The following is a 19,349-nucleotide window of genomic DNA, read 5'->3' as shown; positions in this document are numbered from 1 at the left end:
GTAATAATTGTATTTTTAAATGAATGATGATTGATTGATTATTTAATTTGTCTATAATTGCTGAAGTATGACATTTGTCATTTTTTCGTCACTTACCACTTACCCTCATGTTTTACTTCTTCTCAATTTATTCCATCATATTTAAGTTATTCAGAAATTACAGGAGAAATAACACTCGAGTAGACCCATATTTGCTCTCATCATGAACATTAGTTGATTTAAAGTGAAGATTTTTGGATCTAACATGAGATCAAAATAAAGAATCTCGAGAATCTCTCAAGAATCAAGAAGAGAATTAATTGAAAATGAAGATGTAACTCTTTATTGGTTCATTCAAACTACAATGACTGTCAAATTTGACATTAATTTCTTAAAATCTATTATCATTTTTTATTCAAATGAAATGATATTTTGTTCGTTCGAATAAAATTTTGAACCAAAATTCAACCATTACACGAACTGGCCTATGTGATAAATCTATTTGTCAAGCGTTTGAAAGCCTTTTCCTTATGAAAAACTTTTTCCTTAAAGTACAGAACTTCATAATTTTCATGAATACCACTGCGGAGTAGGACTCACCTAGAAAAGAAAGTGGTATTTGGTATTATTTCTTGATTAGTATTTTTGTAATTGGCATTGGTGAAATCGTAGTTGTCCCCAATAAGCTCTCCATTACGGGACTCAAATTGCCAGTCTGTTTGCAAATTTCGAGTGACTAGAATTTAACACGCAAACTATCCGTTTCCCAATAATAATTGGAGCTCTTTGCTTATATAACTTCCATTAGTTCAAATTTTGCCAGTATTCTAGATGTCCTATTCTATATGATTGCCTATTCTATAGGATAGAATAGTCTAGATTCTTACACGCTAGCCAATGAAATACAAATTGAGACATTTTTGCAATAAAAACTAAAAATATAATAATAACCTTCATGATATCTATCATGCATGGATCATTTCTGTTAATCATGCATGCATCCATTCATTTTTTCTCATATTGAGAGTCTTTTTAGTCCAGTAGATCAAAATTGATGTTGTATTTACCTTATTAATTATATGTAATCTGTCAAGATCCTCAATTATTACATTACATTATCCATTCTTGTGTATTTATTTATTTCCACATTTAACAAATACACATATCAAAATACTTGATTAGGAAAGGATCAACAGTCCTAGCCCAAAACTGTTCACTTTCCAAATTTTGATAGTAGTAAGCCAATGTCTAAAAGGTAGGTTATGTTGCTTCACTTTGAATCAAATTCCGAGTCCAGAAATATACATACCAAAATTTAGAATTTAATTAGATTGACAACCGAAAAGAATAAAAATATTGCACCAAACTGTAATTCAAAACTTTAAAACATTGAATTATTTCGAAATTTAAAAACCCGAGAACAAAACTAAACTTACTCAAAAATCACAGCTTCTTTTCTTGTAATCCTTTGATTTTCTCTAATAATTATTAGCATACTCTCAATACTGATTCCACATTATTGAAAACATATCAGCCTTTCTAGAATCACTTCACTTATATGGGCTACTTTATTCAAATTAATAAAAACAATATAAAACTTGTAGTACTCTTTTTATTTTGCTTTTTATTTTTCCTTTATATTTAAAACATTGAAACATTTCAACGATTAATTTCAGCCTTTCTAGATCTGACAATACTTTTTAGCTGTCTTCTAAGTCGTAATAAATGTTACTCTGATGTTATCAATGTTATAATGATTCATCTATTTTATTGACAATATTCAAGTATGATTATTCAACCTGGTGATATTTAGTAATATTACTTAAGTGATATTTCCTAAGTGATAAAGGTAGCTTTAAGTGCATCAGAAGTAATATTATTATGATATTATTCAAGTTTATATAATCATACAATGCATATTATAATGTAGCCTATATTATATATTCTACTCAAACTGTTTGTAGTTTATACATTGTTTATTGAAGACAGTAGATTTCCTCTTTGAGCTACTAAGTTGCAACTATCAATAATGGATTTCAAAACCTATAAAATCCATCAAAATTAATAATTATTATCAAACGAAAAACCAAATTAAATGCTGTAAATGTTCGAATTTCCATATTGCTGTTTACACTGTTATCAATATTTGCAGTAGCAGAAGTCTTCGGAGTAATTTACAGCATTTAATTTGGATTTTCGTTTAATAATAATTATGAATTCATTAGCATTTGAATAGATGCGATATCTCAGTAATTTCCATCCATCAAAATTACTTCCCTGTAAATTCAATATCTCATGTTCAATGTTTGAAATATCTTGACAAAAATAAATATAACTACTGTCACTCTATGGAATAGATAACGCATATCGATCACTGAAAATCAATGAAATTATACTTAAAAGTATTCAGATACTGTTTTTGGTGAGAATAATGATATCTATCCATAATGAAACTCTAGAGTTTTGTCTGAAAATATCACGATTTTTTTGGAAAATTACGTACATGTTTGAACACTTATTGTGTCATCTTCATTATGAAAATTCAGTATCTTCAAAATTGAAAAGTATTGATTGTGACAATATTTTTTTTCAATATCCTAGTTCCATCTAGAAATCCACGTTTTTATCAAGTAATGAATTAATTTGTTCCTATTTAAAACTTCATATCTTTAAAATTGAAAAGTATTGATGTGACAATATATTTTTTCAATATCCTAGTTCCATCTAGAAATCCACGTTTTCATCAAGTGATAAATTAATTTGTTCCTATTTAAAACTCTATATAGCCATTCTCTACTTATATCAGTTATTTCACGCAGTATAACTGCACCGTACAAAAACGTCCATTTATGCTATTCTGGCGATATTAGAAGGTTCTAATACTTTTTAGCCTCTAGCAAGTCGAGCATCACAGACTACTTGGCATTAGAGCCAGCATATTATAGTTGTATAGTTGTGAGTGACACTCACATAGTCTACTGCCAGGAGGGATCAATCAGTTGATTGTATGATGGCGGGGCTGTCGACCAATCACAGAACACCGTTCACAGCGGGGGGCGGCGCTTCTTCTGTCCTTGTCAACCCTGTCAAGGACATCACGTGGACGCTCATTCTTTCACTCTCTCACACTCACACACACTCTTCAACACTCTCTCTCAATCACTCACTACTGCTCTCTCTCTCTCATGCTCTCTCACTCACTCGCTAGTTCTCTATCACTCTTTCTCTTTCTTGCACTCTGCTATCACTTCTGATAACGATACGCGGTCTTTGCAAGAGAACGGTTTAGACAGGCCGAGTGTTCTGTTGCTCAAGTTCAACAAATTGTTCAGGTTAGATGTTTCGTAATTGGGATTATAGGGGAGTTTTAATTGTAATTATTATTTATTGTATTAGCGAAATTTGAATTTAGATCTCATGGTATTGATTTGTTGAATCATTTTCCAACACACAACCACCAAGATATCTAAATTCAAATTTCGCTAATACACCAAAAGAGACACAAAAAAATCTAAAAAGAAACCAACACTTGAACAGTTTTCAATTATCTTCATTCTATTGGCTTACAACCATTGACAGGACTGGAAGTTAGAATTTTCAACACTATCGACTGAATGTTCAACGCTATTCATAAAATTTTCTGTTTTTCATTCTTCTCAAAACCACTCAAAGGCGTTTTGTAGCGCACATTCAACCAAAATAAAATAAAAAAGAGTTATCATCTTATTAGTTCCTGAAACATTTGTGAAAAACATGCTAGATGTTGGAAAGTATTGGTTGTCTTATAAATTCAAAGAAAGAACTCCAAATATTCGAACTGCTCACAATATCATTTATTCATCTTTTTGACAAACGACACAGATATATGAAATTTGTAGATAAAATGCTAAGGCAATCCTGGTGTTATTTTCTCTTCCAAATTAAGGTGATTACACATTCCAAGAAGTAGGTTAGACTATGTTTCCTTCACTTGTCCAATTTTTAGTGTAAACACATATAGAAATAAAATTTTCAATTTATATACATTGAAAACCAAATTTAATATCGAGATCGCACTCAATAAGCTCTAAAAACTGTGAAAAATTGAGCTACTTTGAAAAGTTATGAGTTTAAAAATCGCTTCCCGGTAATTCGAAGCCCACTTAAAGCCCCACCTGAAACCATAGCCGTGAGTACACTCATCTCTCATTACCCACGCACAAGCCTGAAGCTCATTTGGACATCATCCTCAGCAAATGAAACCTCATCAATCAGCATCCAAACGTCACAGTTGAGATAACAAGAAATAGTTATTTGTTCAAGAAGATGAAATTGAGGGATAATCCTGGTTTAATAGTGAAACGGAACTCTTCAAACAATACTCTATTGTGAGAATTTGTCCTGAATAGATCATGAAAGGAAATATACGTTGATTGACTAGCTCAAATACAGCAAGTCTGCTAGTAAAGATGCTTTTATTTACGAAATGAGATTTACCTCAGTGCTACACTTGGAGATGGAAGCTAACCCAACCCCAAGTAATAGGCACAAACAAGCTTTTAATGCAACGTTATGTAGGATACGCTTTTCATCATTTTTAATTTCAATTTTTTCGAATAAGAAATAGCTAAGAAAAGTACTGTTCTTCAGAACAACTGATTCATTATCACACAGAGTTGTAGTATCAAAGATAAAGCCAAACACAGCAAAAATATTTTCATATTGCGTAAGGCTAGCTACACACAAATCGATTTTTGTTCGTACGATGTTCGCCGTCCTTATAAATTCTATCAGATTAAACAGATGATTTCAAACAGATTATGTTTGAGCAGTTAGTTCCGTTTAATCTGCTAGAATTCATAAGGACGCCAAAATATCGTACGAACAGAAATCGATGTTTGTGTATAGCCAGTTACACACACATCGATTTTTCTTCGTACGATATTTTGCCGTCCTTATGAATTCTATGAGATTAAACGGAACTTGACAAACATCATCTGTTTGAAATCATCTGCTCAATCTAATAGAATTTATAAGGACGGCAAAATATCGTACGAACAGAAATCGATGTGTGTGTAGCTAGCCTAACTGGCTTTATTGAATCTCCTCTTTCACGATGGTTGGTGGCTTTTAAGGTATTTTTGCATAGTATGATACTATTCCAGGTATGACAAAAATTCATTGACATTGACTGATTTCATAATCTTCACTCTAATTTAATCAAATTGAACTAACATAATATTTGTGGAAAATGCATATAAAGGTGCGTACACCTTTCACTTTTAATCAGCTGATTATATCTGTATTTTTACAGAAACTGTAAAAATACAGATATTTTAAAGAAACTGTAAAAATACAGATATGGTATCAGCTGATTAAAAGTGAATTGCTCATGTTCGCGGCGTGTAAATCTGTACGCACCTTTACAGAGCACACAACTTGGTAAATAGAAATGTAGAATGTCTATTCACTCCCCATAAGAACTCAATTTGTAACAACCATTGTATAATCATTATTTTATCAATTTTTCATAGCTTACTTCAAATATAAGCTTTTTTAATTTTGTCGAAAAAATCGACAATGTTTTGATTTCTACTGTGGTGGAGTTGAATCAAGAAGAGGTGAAAATGTAATTATACAAATATTGTCAAATCCACAATGATTAAGTTTATTAAAAACTATACTCGAGTTTCAACGCCATACTTAGCATCATCTTCAGTAGAAACATTTTTGAAAACAGTGTAAATTGAATCAAGAACATTAAAATTATAAAACTGTCCAATTTTAATAAATCTGAGTGATAATAGTTTTCATTCCAGCTCTCATTTGAGGTATTAATTTGAAAACCATTTTTGAAATTATTCGATATCTATGCGTTATCGTTATTCAATGTTTAGTTTTCCAAACGGGTTTGCTATGCTTATCACAGTTCTATTATTCTCTATCTCAACTGTTTTCAATTCATGATGTTACATAAAATACTATATTTTTTATTCTATTGTGCTTCAACTCATTTCCAAGATGCTCGTCTAGGATCTTGGGTCTTTGGTATCCGTTTGGCAGGAAACTGGCAATTTGCGTTGTCAACAGCATCATCATCATCATCATCATCATCATCATCATCATCATCATTATCATCATCGGTTGCAGCGGCGGACATCCGTTGTTAACGTGTGTGAGTGTGTGTTTGTAAGTAACCATCATGGCTGACTGTTGCACTCGCTCCCACATACATGTGCATCTGAACAAAAACAATGAAAATTGTCCATATTAACATTTGGTAAGATACTGGTTCTAAACATAAATAAAAATAGAAATCCAAGTACCCTTTTTTAATATTATTTAGTCACCTCATGTTTCGGCGGCTATATAATGCCATAATCACTCATACTTGGTTTTCTATTTTTATTTATATTCAAAAGTTGCCCTAAAGATTAAAGACAATTTGATGGTTTTAAACAATATGATGATACCAAACTCCATCAACTTTTGCAATTAATTTATGATTGACAGTAGTCTACATCAATCGGAAGAGAAATTGAATTACTAATATTATGTTCCATTGGAAAACAAGATTTTATTATGTTAGTGTGCCTGACCTTTTTGACGATGATAAAGAAGATAATTTTGAATAAAATTTAGAATTTAGAAATAGGCCGACACATCTAGAAAACACCTGAGTCTATACCTAATTCATGCAGGTGAACGGGCTAGAGTCAAGAAAACTTCAATTAATCTTGCCATGCTTGATTTAATAGGTTTATACTATAGAATAACACTACAATTCGAAATAATTGAAAAATACAAACAGCTTCAATAAACATTGGCAACTAAAATCGAACAACAGAAACAACAATTTCATGTTACTTTGTTGACATTCTTCATCTGATTTGGGGGCGCATTACTATCCGTCGTTTAGATAGCAATACGTCACAAAACCAAACAATATCAGTCATAAAATAACAAATTAATTTCAACATGAAATTACTCAAGAAAGAAAAGCCCGTTGAACCCAAATTTCGTCGATAGTAACCCATATAACCCATTTCATAATAAGTTTGAATCCCCACTTTTGATTGACATTCTCGAATGAACCTTTGTTTCACTACACTGCACTTTCGTTGGTCTGTACGCTGCTTTATCGTCGGGGTTACAGTAACTTGTTTTTGGCGGTGAACTTTTACCGGTTGAATTTGGCTTGACGGCGACGTCCTCTTACGTCCCTAGACCTGTCGTCTGAACGGGTGTCTTGAAGCGGTGTTACATAAATTTGCGGAACCAAGGGGTGGTACATGAAGTTGGTTGGGGACCAACATGAACCGCTGTAAATAATGTATTACAGCATTAATTTCTAACTCTTCCTACAATTCATCAAAAGCTAAAACAGGAGTTTATCCTGTTATTTAATTTAGATTTTATCTTGACGTTCTGATTCCATTCTCTTTCTCAATTTACTAAATCATTCGAAAGCCTTAATGACATAAGAAAACAGAGTCTGAAAAATATAAAATTATAAAATGTCATAAACTCAATATGAACATAATCTTAAAATTTCATTCCAATTTAAACTTTTTAATCTCTTTGAAAAAATCTACAATGTTTTGATTTCTACTGTGGTGGAGTTGGATCAAGAACCTCAGATTCTAAAACTGTCCAATTTTTATGAATCTGAGCGCTAATAATTTCCATTCCAGCTCTCATTTGAGGTATTAATTTGAAATCCATTTTTGAAATTATTCGATATCTATGCGTTATTGTTATACAATGTTTAGTTTTCCAAACGGGTTTGCTATACTTATCACAGCTCTATTATATTGTCTGCATCACAACTGTTTTTAATTCATGATATTATAATATAAAATACTAGTCCATTTTGTTTTATTCTATACTGTTTCATCAACTCATTTCCAAGATGCTCGTCTAGGATCTTGGGTCTTTGGTATCCGTTTGGCAGGAAACTGGCAATTTGCGTTGTCAACAGCATCACCATCATCATCATCATCATCATCATCATCATCATCATCATCATCATCATCATCATCATCATTATCATCATCGGTTGCAGTGGCGGACATCCGTTGTTAACGTGTGTGAGTGTGTGTTTGTAAGTAACCATCATGGCTGACTGTTGCACTCGCTCCCACATACATGTACATCTAAACAAAAACAATGAAAATTGTCCATATTAACATTTGGTAAGTTACTGGTTTAAGACAATAGGATGATGCTGAACTCAATAAACTTTTGCAATTAATTTATGATTTAAAAAGTAAGACTAAGAATAAGAGTTGATATTGTCAATACCATCATATTTATTCAAAAATTAATTCATGTGTTTGTTATGTCCTTCAAACACATTTGTGTTTGACAAGTTAAACTTATTAGTGTTTGACAAACATTAATGTTTGTCCTTCAAACACATTAGTTCAGCTGAAGATGTGGTAGGTGTTACCATGAACTCTGTAATTAACATAATAACATAAATAACATAAATAACATAAATAACATAAATAACATAAATAACATAAATAACATAAATAACATAAATAACATAAATAACATAATAACATAAATAACATAATAACATAAATAACATAAATAACATAAATAACATAAATAACATAAATTCTGTAATATGAATTAATTTTCGAATAAATAGAAGTGGTATTGCCAATATCAACGTCTTATTCTTTCAATTACAGAGAATACCACAATATCTCATACAGTAACTTACATTAATCGTATGAGGAATCAGGGGTGCCAACAGCATGTTTTGATGTCGCAAGTTGCGCTATGAGGCTGAATTTTGGGGGGGATTTTTGGGAAAACTACGGAAAATGGGGGGATTTTTCAATATACAGTTTTTTAGTACCTAAATGGATACCAAATTTTGAGATTTTTGGGGGGGAATTTTGCGACATGGACCATTGGGGGGATGGGCACCCCTGTGAGGAATAAAGCTACTAATAGTATGGCCCATTATAATATTTTATTATGCCATCGTCAAAGCATCGCTAGCCTAGGTCATAACGACTTTTGTCATAACGACTGAATCGCAACAATCTCATTGGTTGGCTTGTGATTGGTCGAATCCTCCATTATTGAACTTTCATAGGCTGCAGTCATGATGCACTCCCATTGGTTGACTTTTGATTAGTTGGAATCCAATTTTTTGGTCTATTTTACACACGTGTCAAGTATTGAGGTAAAGTCATTATTGATTACTTTTCGACTTGGTTACACTATTTTTATCATGTCAATTAAAATCTTCAATCTAACACTCATTTCAAAATTTTACGCTATTAATGTTTGTTCAATGATGTATTCCTTAACTTCAAAAAGTAGGTAATAAGGACAGATAGCATCACTTCCTAAAATCTACATTATTAGTTTTCATGTTCGCTTATTCTGAGTACTAAAGCTACTAAAGTTGATGAATCATGAAGTTGTATAATCCGTCACTTTGTCAAGCTTCCTCCATTAGCATTGTAGAACGTAACTGATGATATCTCTCTTAATTATAATGTCAAATACTAATAAAATCGTCTCCTGTATATTAAGACTTTATATCATGACATATCAAAACAAATTATGTTTGTTTGGAATCATTAATTTACTGAAAGCGCATGACTGTAACTCAGAAAGCTTTTATTTACAACAGTGACTTTGCAACTGGTTCACAACGAAAACCGGATAGAGCAACAGAGCAAATGTACTTAGAACTCTGCACCTGTTCTTTCATACTTACCTTCTGAGTAATGGTAAAGCCTAAAGCTTTCAAGTAGTCATGGTCATGAACTGTCTGTCATGTCTTCATCAAGCTTTCTTAAAAGCAGTTATCAACTTGACAATAATTGATTTTGTCTTCCTCTGGTTTTGACAGTGATGAAATAAACTGGACAATCTTATAAATCATATGTTAAATGATACATTGAAGTCTGTAGATTGACATCTCAATCGATACAATAAGTCTGATGGAATCGAGATTAATGATTGAGAAATTTTGAACATGATATCAGAGTTGAAGATTCCAGAAAATCATCAATTGAAAGGAAACCTCACATTATGCTTTAATCATCATTTCCCGATATGCTCTTCCATCGTCAAAATGCTAGTTGCTAGTTGCAAAATGCTGAACAATGTAATGCTCGATAGTTTTTTTTTTCTTCAGCAATACAGCCCAATATGGGCTTTGGCCGCCTCCACTACAGCTCTCCACGCTTCTCGGTCCTCTGTTAATTGTCTCCATCCTCCATATCCCATTTTTTTGAGATCGTCTCTCACTTCATCTTTCCACCTTATTCTCGGTCTTCCTATCTTTCTTCTTGAATATAGCATCTCATTGAATATTATTTTAGGCATTCTGTTTTCGTTCATTCTACAGATATGTCCAAACCATCTAAGCCGCTGTGCCTTTATAAATTTTACAATATTTCGGCCTTTTATAAATGCCTCGAGCTCTGAATTAGTTTTTCTCCTCCACTCCTCTCCTTCTTCAACTGGACCATAAATCTTTCTTAGAATTTTCCTTTCAAAAACGCTTAAATGTTTTTGTCTTCTTCTGTTAACGTACAAGATTTACAGCCATACGTTACAACAGGTCGAATTAGGCTCTCATATATTTAAAGTTTCGTGTTTCTACATATGAGCCTGTTCTTCAAAAGTTTCATGTTACTGAAGTATGCTCCATTTCCAGCCAATTCTCTTTGCTTTATGCTCGTTATTTAGTTCAACCCCCAAGTAGCTGAAGCTCCTCACACCTTGAAAGATTTTATTTCAAATTCGGAGGTTTTGTGGAACTCTTCTTGCTTGACTACTTGATATTTTCATATATCTCGTTTTTCTTTCATTCACTATCAAGCCAATCTTATTCGCCTCTCTTTCTAGCAACAAATACGTTTCCTGTAGGACATCTTTCCTTCTTGCAATTATTACTACATCGTCCGCTAGCTCGATAGATTTACATTACACAATGTAATCTAGCATCGGGATTGGCATAAGTTGGCTTCCCCTTGAAAAATGCAAATTCTCAATTCTATATCCAAAGCTCTACCGTTCACTATCTTCAATCACATCGTTCACAATCACTTTTTATTACTTCTTTTTCTAGCGTCCTGTAAAATGTTCTTCCACATTAATGAATAAATGAACAGAATCTTGTAATGTAGGTTGCCTGGAATACATACAAGTAGCTATGGTTAGTGCCTCAGAGTTTTTCTTATGATTGCTATCTGTCAAGCTTATCAAGATGCCGGGAACATTTAGTGGGGCTTATGCGAGTAGTTATGATGAATATAAATCAGGTGGTGAGTGTAAAAAATGTAACATGGGCAACAAAGTAGCAAAGCCTATTGGCTGTGAACAAACAAGTTGCAGGAAAAAAGCTTACGAAGTGAGAGAGAAAAAGAATGAGAAAGAAGAAAATCATTGCGAAAAGAATTAATACAGAAGGCTAAAAAGGAGATAAAGATAGAACGACGAAAGCATGGTTGACAATGAGTGATGAAGAACACTTCCAAGCTTTGAAAAGAGAAGCCGAATTGATAGGAAGAATATTAGAAATTATCAAATCAGAAGAAACCTATGAGTATTCAGAGTGACATTGATACTTCACCATAATCATCAAGGTTCAAGAAAATATGAAAATCTTACCATAAGGAACTTCTTAATGGAGTGATAGAAGTCTATTCCCTTTCTATAATTTTTCATTAAATAGGATTGAGTTTACAGCTATGTGTCGATACTTCGCAACATCAGTCTGACTCAAAGGTACCTGAAAATTATGAATATTATTTAGGAATCGTCACATACAGAATGAATTAATGGATATCACTCTATGACCTACCTTTTCTCAATCTTTCAGCAGGTTTTATTTGATCAACAAATAGAAAAGTTGTCCAACGTAATAAAGCCGTGTCCACACTGAACAAATGTTCGACATACATGTTCGGCAAACATGTTTGTTGAGGAGCTCAGGGACAAACATTTTTAAAAGTTTGGACGATCATTGTTTGTCAAACAAAAACTACTGTTTTTCCAATCATTTTCAGAGTTGACAGCTGTAAAACATAAAACCTGTTCTTCCCACTTACAAATATTTTGTTTGGTGACGCGTCCACAAACATAATAAAATTGGCCCAAACGTTTTCAACAAACATGTTTGTCGAACATTTGTTCAGTGTGGACACGGCTTAAGACAATAATCATGGAAGTACTGATTTAGTAATGGAAGAAAGATAAACTCATTTAACACAAATACCAAGATGAATGCTGAACTATGGATGGATAATGCTTGTTAATACTCAATATTCTTGACAGCAATAGAATTTTATTTGGAATTTATGAATGTAGTCTCTTTGATGCTATTTATTATATGAGGTAATGTGAAGTGCTCAGCAAATTTATGTAAGCAAGGTCTCGTAGTTTTGAATTTAAACAGTAGAAAACTTAGTCTCTTTCTGATACTAACTTGGTATAGTAATCAATTAACCACATTCTTGTTTAGACACGAGAATGTTGAACCAAGCCTATTTTAAATACTTATTTACTCATTCTATGTAGTAGGCTCATAATTATCAATTTATAACAAATTTAGCTATACTCAAAGTAGAAAAAAAGGTTGAACAATATGCTATTGAACTATCATGGTTATGCTGCTGGGCAGCCGGCATTCTCAATCCCGATATTCTTACAATAATGCTACACTGAAAATCACGTACAACATGCAACTTAACATTCAATATATCTGGAAAACAAGCATTAAATACAGTATGAACGCGGCAATAACTTTTCAACAAGCATCGTAACTACATAAGTACGGCACCAGCCTTACTTTTACTCTCTTTGGTCATTTTGTGCGTCATTTTTAGTTGTAATATCTAGTGTAATCGATTTAAGGTCACATGACCGTGAAGGTCAAAGTAATAATGTTGTCAATTTACCCCTCGGCCACCTACCCTCCTCCCCACATACGCCATATTTCTTTGTCGGAACATACTTGCAAGGCTAACAGGATGTAGTGGGTTCCAGTGTTGTGTAGTACTGTACATGGTACATGGACCGCCTGAGATAAAGACTTTCATTTTGTTACTGACCACGACAATGTTGTCATTGGTAGGGCGTGTGAGTGTTGCCAACTGCATTGAATTTCGGCAAGTGTTGGAAAAGTTGATGAAATAAAAAAATGGATTTTTTAACCGTATCTAAGTTGTTCCTTTAACTTAAAGTTATATTGTACTTGGTAAGGACATAGAGGAAAGAAATAATTGATAATTGAAATATACACTGAAATAATTTCCAGAAGAATCCTTGACTTATTCAGATTCAGATTCGATGAATCCAGATTCAGATTCGGATTCCTTTATTCCATGTGTTTCAACTAAACCGAATCCAAGTTATGTTCTAGCGTTAAAAATAATTACCAGTAAGAGTAATATTCAATGATGAATCATATAAACCCACAGACTGATGAGTTTAACACTATTTTTGAGCTAAGACAGATGAAAGATGATGAAATATGCGAAAGTTGAGGTATTACTGTTATGTTTTCAAATGAAACGATGGAGTTTTTATTCTCCATGAGATTATAAGTCACGACCTTTTTTGAAAAGTATTTGTATTTGGAGTTGTACAACCAGTTGAAACTCTAATGAGTCTCGAGTCTAATAAATACTAGGGGAACATTTGCTTGTCATTGAGAAATAATTAAGGAATTGAGATTTTATTAGATCAGCGATCTATATTCCACGAACATTTAGAAATAATGTAAACAAAACAGTAGAATTTGTTGATCCATATTGAGGTTTATATGAAGTTTAAACATTGTCTTGGAATAGGAAGGATACAAAAATAATATCTACTTTTCATCATCATATATTAGTGGAAAAATTCCAGGTCACAATTATTATCAGCACTTGGAGATCGTTATAATTTCTAGCTCATTGTTGGTACAACACTTAGTTTTAATGTTGTTATTCATTAATTTCATGATGTGGAGAAAACTGCAATTGAACAAACACATTGATGGTTGAAGCAGGATAGTTGCATCAGTAATCCAAAGCTGTAGATATATATTACAATCATACAATTCTAATTGTGGTCATAATACATAGCGAAATCTCGCCTTCATGTTCATTATATTCGTTATATCTGTATAGATTACATGATTATATTCAACATCTTTGTCGCGGTCTTTCGAGAATTTCTTGAAGCAATAAAATGTCTGCTGGTATTATTTGTTGACTATATGTGCCATAAATCATTTGTATTACTTTAAGGTGCGATGAATCCTTGCGGCGACTTGTTCAACAGTCATAAATTATTTTATGAACTGTGACCCTGTAGCTCCTTATCAAGTCTTGTTAATTTGCAAAATGCACTTCAAATATGTGCCTTATCAGCCTGACTTTCTTTGGGTGATCTATGAATCTCATCTCTAAACCTAAGGCCAGTTACACACACATCGATTTTAGGACGTTGGATTTTTTGGCGTCCTTATCCTATACTATTAAACGAGCAAAATTTCTGTTTATATGCTTAGATGTTTATATGTTTATATATCTGTATGTGACCGTATCTCGAAAACGGTTCTAACTATTCTCACGAAATTTGGAACATAGTAGGTTTTTGATATGAAAATTCGATTGCACTAGGTCTCAACCCTGGGATAACTCGTTGAAGGACATTAAAAGGATAGATAGTCTACGTCTTTGGAAATACAGCTGGAAATTTTATCGTCTGTCGATACTGTAATGGAAGTGCATGGAAGATCATTCAGCTGATCTCACGAGAAGAAAAATTCGGCAAGAAAAACATATTTTCGTTTATTTCTCTTTTTCCTAGAAAACATGTTTACTTCAGAAAGTCCAAAATAGTAACTGGATGATGTTAGTTTAGAATAGTACATAGTATATTAACAAATATTGTAGCAAACTTAGTATATCATTCTAAATCGAATTCATAGTATATCTATTTGTAATTGATGATGTGTTTGTTTCTTGAAGTGTGAATAGATTGTTATTTTGATGAGTGATGGTAGCTTAACCTAGATTTTATTTGGACTGTAGTATAGTATAAATATGAAAAGGGACAGTTTTGGGCATAAGCCTGTTGTGCCTCCTCATATAACTGTAAAAATAACTGTACGACTGAGAAAATGAATAAATAAATATAAACTATAAATTCAATCTTTCGTTACAAATTTTCTATGCTTTTACACTCCAGAGCAAAGCAAGGTCCCCCGATATTAAATTCTATCAGAACAGAACTTGACAACATCATCTTTGTATGCCAATAGAATTTATAATGACGGCAAAAAATTGTACATACAAAAATCGATATGTGTGTGACTAGCCTGAATCAGTCGACAATATTATTCTCCTATTCATTTATTTCTTAGGGTGATCTACGCATCTCAGTTCTAGAAGCTTTTTCGGTTTCATAGGTCATCAGTTGACAATTTATTCGTTATCGAATAACAGCAATAAAATAATGAAAAATAGCAATAAAGAAGTTTGGAGCAAACATTATAAATAGAAAACATCACAAGACACAATAGAAAATAGACTGAAGAAAAAAAGGAAGAAAAACAAAATAGAGTAACTGAAAAAAAGAGATTAGGTAGCAAGTCTATTTTGAAAAGAAGAATTTAAAATTTAAATATTTACGGTCTGCATAATTGATGAAGCATTTATAATTTTAGAACTTGATAACATTTTACACTAAAATTGCGCAAACTATCAGCGAATATAATATATAGAATCGTATTCAAATAATTGTACAATCCAACAGTTTTTTTTAAGAAGCAATTTGCATGATGTACAGTGTATATTCTATTTTGTTTTAGATAGGACTAGTTTTGGCCAATCATACCATTATTAAGTGTCAAAATGATTAATTTCCAAGATATTTTGAAGTATAAATATTATTCGTAATGATAATATTATTATGAATTGTGTTTTCATAGCAAGTGTATAAGCCAGCAGATATTATAACCTACGTGAGTAAGGTAATCTAATATAACTCCTGTAAGAGCTGAAGATTAGGCCTGTACTCCATGAATGCTTTTGCAATTTGAATATTTAAATAATGGTTTTATATTATTCTTCTGTCAAAACCTCATCATGTAACAAATGAAAAGTCATTCTATTCTATGATAACTTTCATGTTCTTTAATTTAAGGATGTTCTCAATGACAATATCATAGACCTTCAAATGAACTGTGGATCGTTCTCATGACCGTAGAAGAGCAGAAATTTTTTGACAAATCTCACTCACTGCATCTCTTTATTTTTCCTCCACCATCAATTTTCCTCCATCTATCATGCAGTTTTGCACCTGATGTCATTACTCATTCAGGTAAATCGAACTCTCAGAGGATTTAAAAGATTACCATAGATTTTAGCTGCTTTACCAACGATACCATACATGATTTCAGATCGTTAAAGTTATCAAAATCATAATACAGTATTTATTGATAGTGATCTAATCTGATCAATATCAATACTATAATACTATAATCATATTATCAGTAAATCATACTATCAGTATGATAGCATGATTATCATACTGTAAGTAAATAGTAATCATACTATCAGTAAAATCAAACTGAATCATACTATCAGTATGATACTATCAGTACATCAAATGAAAAAAATACTACCAGTATTTGAATCATACTATCTGTAAGTTAAATCATTATTAGTAAAAATCATTCTATCAGTGAATCAAATGTAGCTCAATTGCTTTGATTCAACATTGACTAGAATGTACCACAGATTTAAGCCTGTTTATTTGGCCTACATGCCTATACCTATTTCCTACCATTCCCACACATAATAATGGGTAAGTTCATTACCCATATCCACACATAATAACTCGATATACAGAATTTTGTTGTATTATTCGTTTCATTCCTGTTATAATGCACCTTGTTTTTAAATCCAATATGATATTTGTATAATAAAAACCTCTTCCAAACTTGTTCTCTATATATATTTGTACTTCTTTTTCTATAACAGTAATCTATCAAAAAAACTTTCTCTTAACTAAAATTAACAGTTATCTCTGTGATTGAAAGCATCCTTCCAATCACAGAATGGACCTACAGTTTTAGGTGGACTCCGAACCACCGTGGTGTGTCACTGATACAGCTGCAACAGAGGAAACATAGATTGGACAAACAGGCAAAAGTGAACACAGATAAACAAGTAAATGATAGTAAAGGGAAGTGAAAAATTGGTGTTACTCTATTATGTAGGCTAATATTAGATTCAGCCTATGAAAGGCCAAATTATTTTCAGATTCTGAATCAATATTTTAACAAAAAATAATGGCTATAATATTGGGTTCAGCCATAAGGCCAAATTTTTCTCAGATTCTAAATCAATATTTTACAAAAACTATGTAACATTTGTAAGAATTTATGAAGATGAGAAGCCCCACTCTTTCAAAGGAATGGAAATTCATCATTTCCAACTTTAAAAATAGACCAAACCCGTGATGGAATGAATTCTAAATAATTAGGGGAATTGGGGAACTTAAGAATTAAATTTACAAGGGGATTTATAATTTAAAAAGTTGAAATTGATAAAAACCTGGAAAAAATTGTACAACCCTACACTATTATACTTCAAATGAACCTTGTATTGTAGTTATAACAATATATAAAAATATATGATTGACACTGGAATATCAACGATGTATACCTACCTATATAGGGGGCCGAATACTTGTGGGAATTTACAGATAGGGCCATTTATGAATACACTTAAAATTAAACTACGTATTTTGGACGTTGTTTCTTGAACAATCGTAGAATAAACCTTCATACCAGAAGCTAAATTTCAAAAAAATTTTGGTTTCTGTAACTACTAGAAAACGTGAGGTTAATATTGTTTGGAATCATCTTGACAAGAGTGTTATCAAAATGTGTTAATTATTGTGTTCTGCTAAACTCGAGATAATATGTTTTCGTTTATGAACGAACATTCGGAGTTTTTCAGTATTTATTTCCTCTTATCTTCTTATACTGTAGAAGTGAATTGAAGAGTATCTAACCAATAATCCTTACAATACTAACTCAAACATGAACAGGTATCCAGCCAATTCCAATCCGAATTCAAACATGGACATCGAATAACATGTTCGTTGAACCCGGTTCAATTTATTACACAGAGCTCATCCACGAAATAAATTTCGAGTAAGGTAGTGAAACAGAAGCAGTATAGAATATTGGTCGGCGCCCTGTCCAATCGTAAAGTTCGACTTTTTATTCTCGGTACACTAATTAATAAACACCGGTCCTGTACCCTGGTCGGAGGGGGAGGAGAGAGATAACGGAGCTGAATTGGACTTCCCGAATTCATTCCAGCGGTACAGGCTATCGAAATTATTAGAATAAAATAGAAAGAGAGAGCTGAATGGGAGATGAATTCGAGATTGGAGGATGAAAGACGTTGGAAGAAAAAGAAGGAAGAAAGAAGAAGGAGGAAAGAAAATTATGAAGACAATAGAGAGAATATAAAGATGGAGAGTATGTGGATGAAAGGAAATGGAGAAGAAGAGATTAATGGAGAAGAAAATGAATTTACTGATGTCATAGAGGAAAGAAGTAGGAGAGAAAATTGAGGAAGGATTAAAGGCCTTTTGCACAGTCAAACTTAAACTCGATTTAATCAGCTGGTGGCTTAAACTCAAAATGAAATACATTATAACAAACTTGACTTGATACTGGATTTAATCCAGTTTAAAATGAAATTAAGTTTATACTGTCACTGTGCAAACGGCCTTTAATGGGATAACGGAGAACAGTAATGTAGAAGTAACGAAAAGAACGTGGGAAACTTCAAGTTTATGATAAACAAAGAAAAGCTGAAATTATAAGTATCTGACTAAAAAGGCCGTTTGCTCAGTAAAAATTTCAACTTCTTCTAATTTTTAACTGGATTAATATCAAGTCTTGTTCGTTATGATTCGTCAACTCAACCCCCAAATAAATGTGTATCATATAAGTGACAGACCATTGGAGCGGGTTAGATACTTCAAGGACCTTGGAGTTCAATTTCCTTCTGATTTTTCTTTCAATACACACATTGATTGGATAGCTACTAGGGCAAATCAGCAAATGGGTTTTTTATTCTGAGAACCTGCTCACCCTTTAATGATGTCTTGCCTCTGATATTAATTTACAAGTCACTTGTGAGAAGTCTGCTAGAATATGCTTCAGAGATATGGAGCCCATATCATGCAGACGGAGTTAGTGTACTGGAGCGATTGCAAAATAAATTTTTGAGATTCATGTTTTACAAGAAATTCAATTACTATTGTCCGTTAGATTTTCCAACTGAGTCACTGAGAAATTTATTTCACATTAAATCTTTAAAAGTAAGGCG

The 19,349-nt window shown here is 32.5% G+C and overlaps 1 long non-coding RNA gene across 2 annotated transcripts in view; it reads right to left on the bottom strand.

Moving 5' to 3' along the window:
• Nucleotides 1–5,462: 5,462 nt before the first annotated feature.
• Nucleotides 5,463–19,349, bottom strand: part of LOC120352555 — a 35,889-nt gene continuing 22,002 nt past the window's right edge. The window contains exons 2-3 of one of the 2 annotated variants that reach the window (XR_005571917.1): nt 11,611–11,731; nt 5,463–6,199 (exon numbers count right to left, since the gene is read on the bottom strand). This is a non-coding gene — a long non-coding RNA (uncharacterized LOC120352555). Of the gene's footprint in view, nt 6,200–7,592; nt 8,115–11,610; nt 11,732–19,349 lie in introns of those variants that run through there. The other variant, XR_005571916.1, reaches the window with a different exon arrangement.

This window comes from Nilaparvata lugens, chromosome 7 (genome assembly GCF_014356525.2).
Source record: "Nilaparvata lugens isolate BPH chromosome 7, ASM1435652v1, whole genome shotgun sequence".
NCBI classification, from domain to species: domain Eukaryota; kingdom Metazoa; phylum Arthropoda; class Insecta; order Hemiptera; family Delphacidae; genus Nilaparvata; species Nilaparvata lugens.
This window is presented reverse-complemented; position numbering and strand designations above follow the sequence as displayed.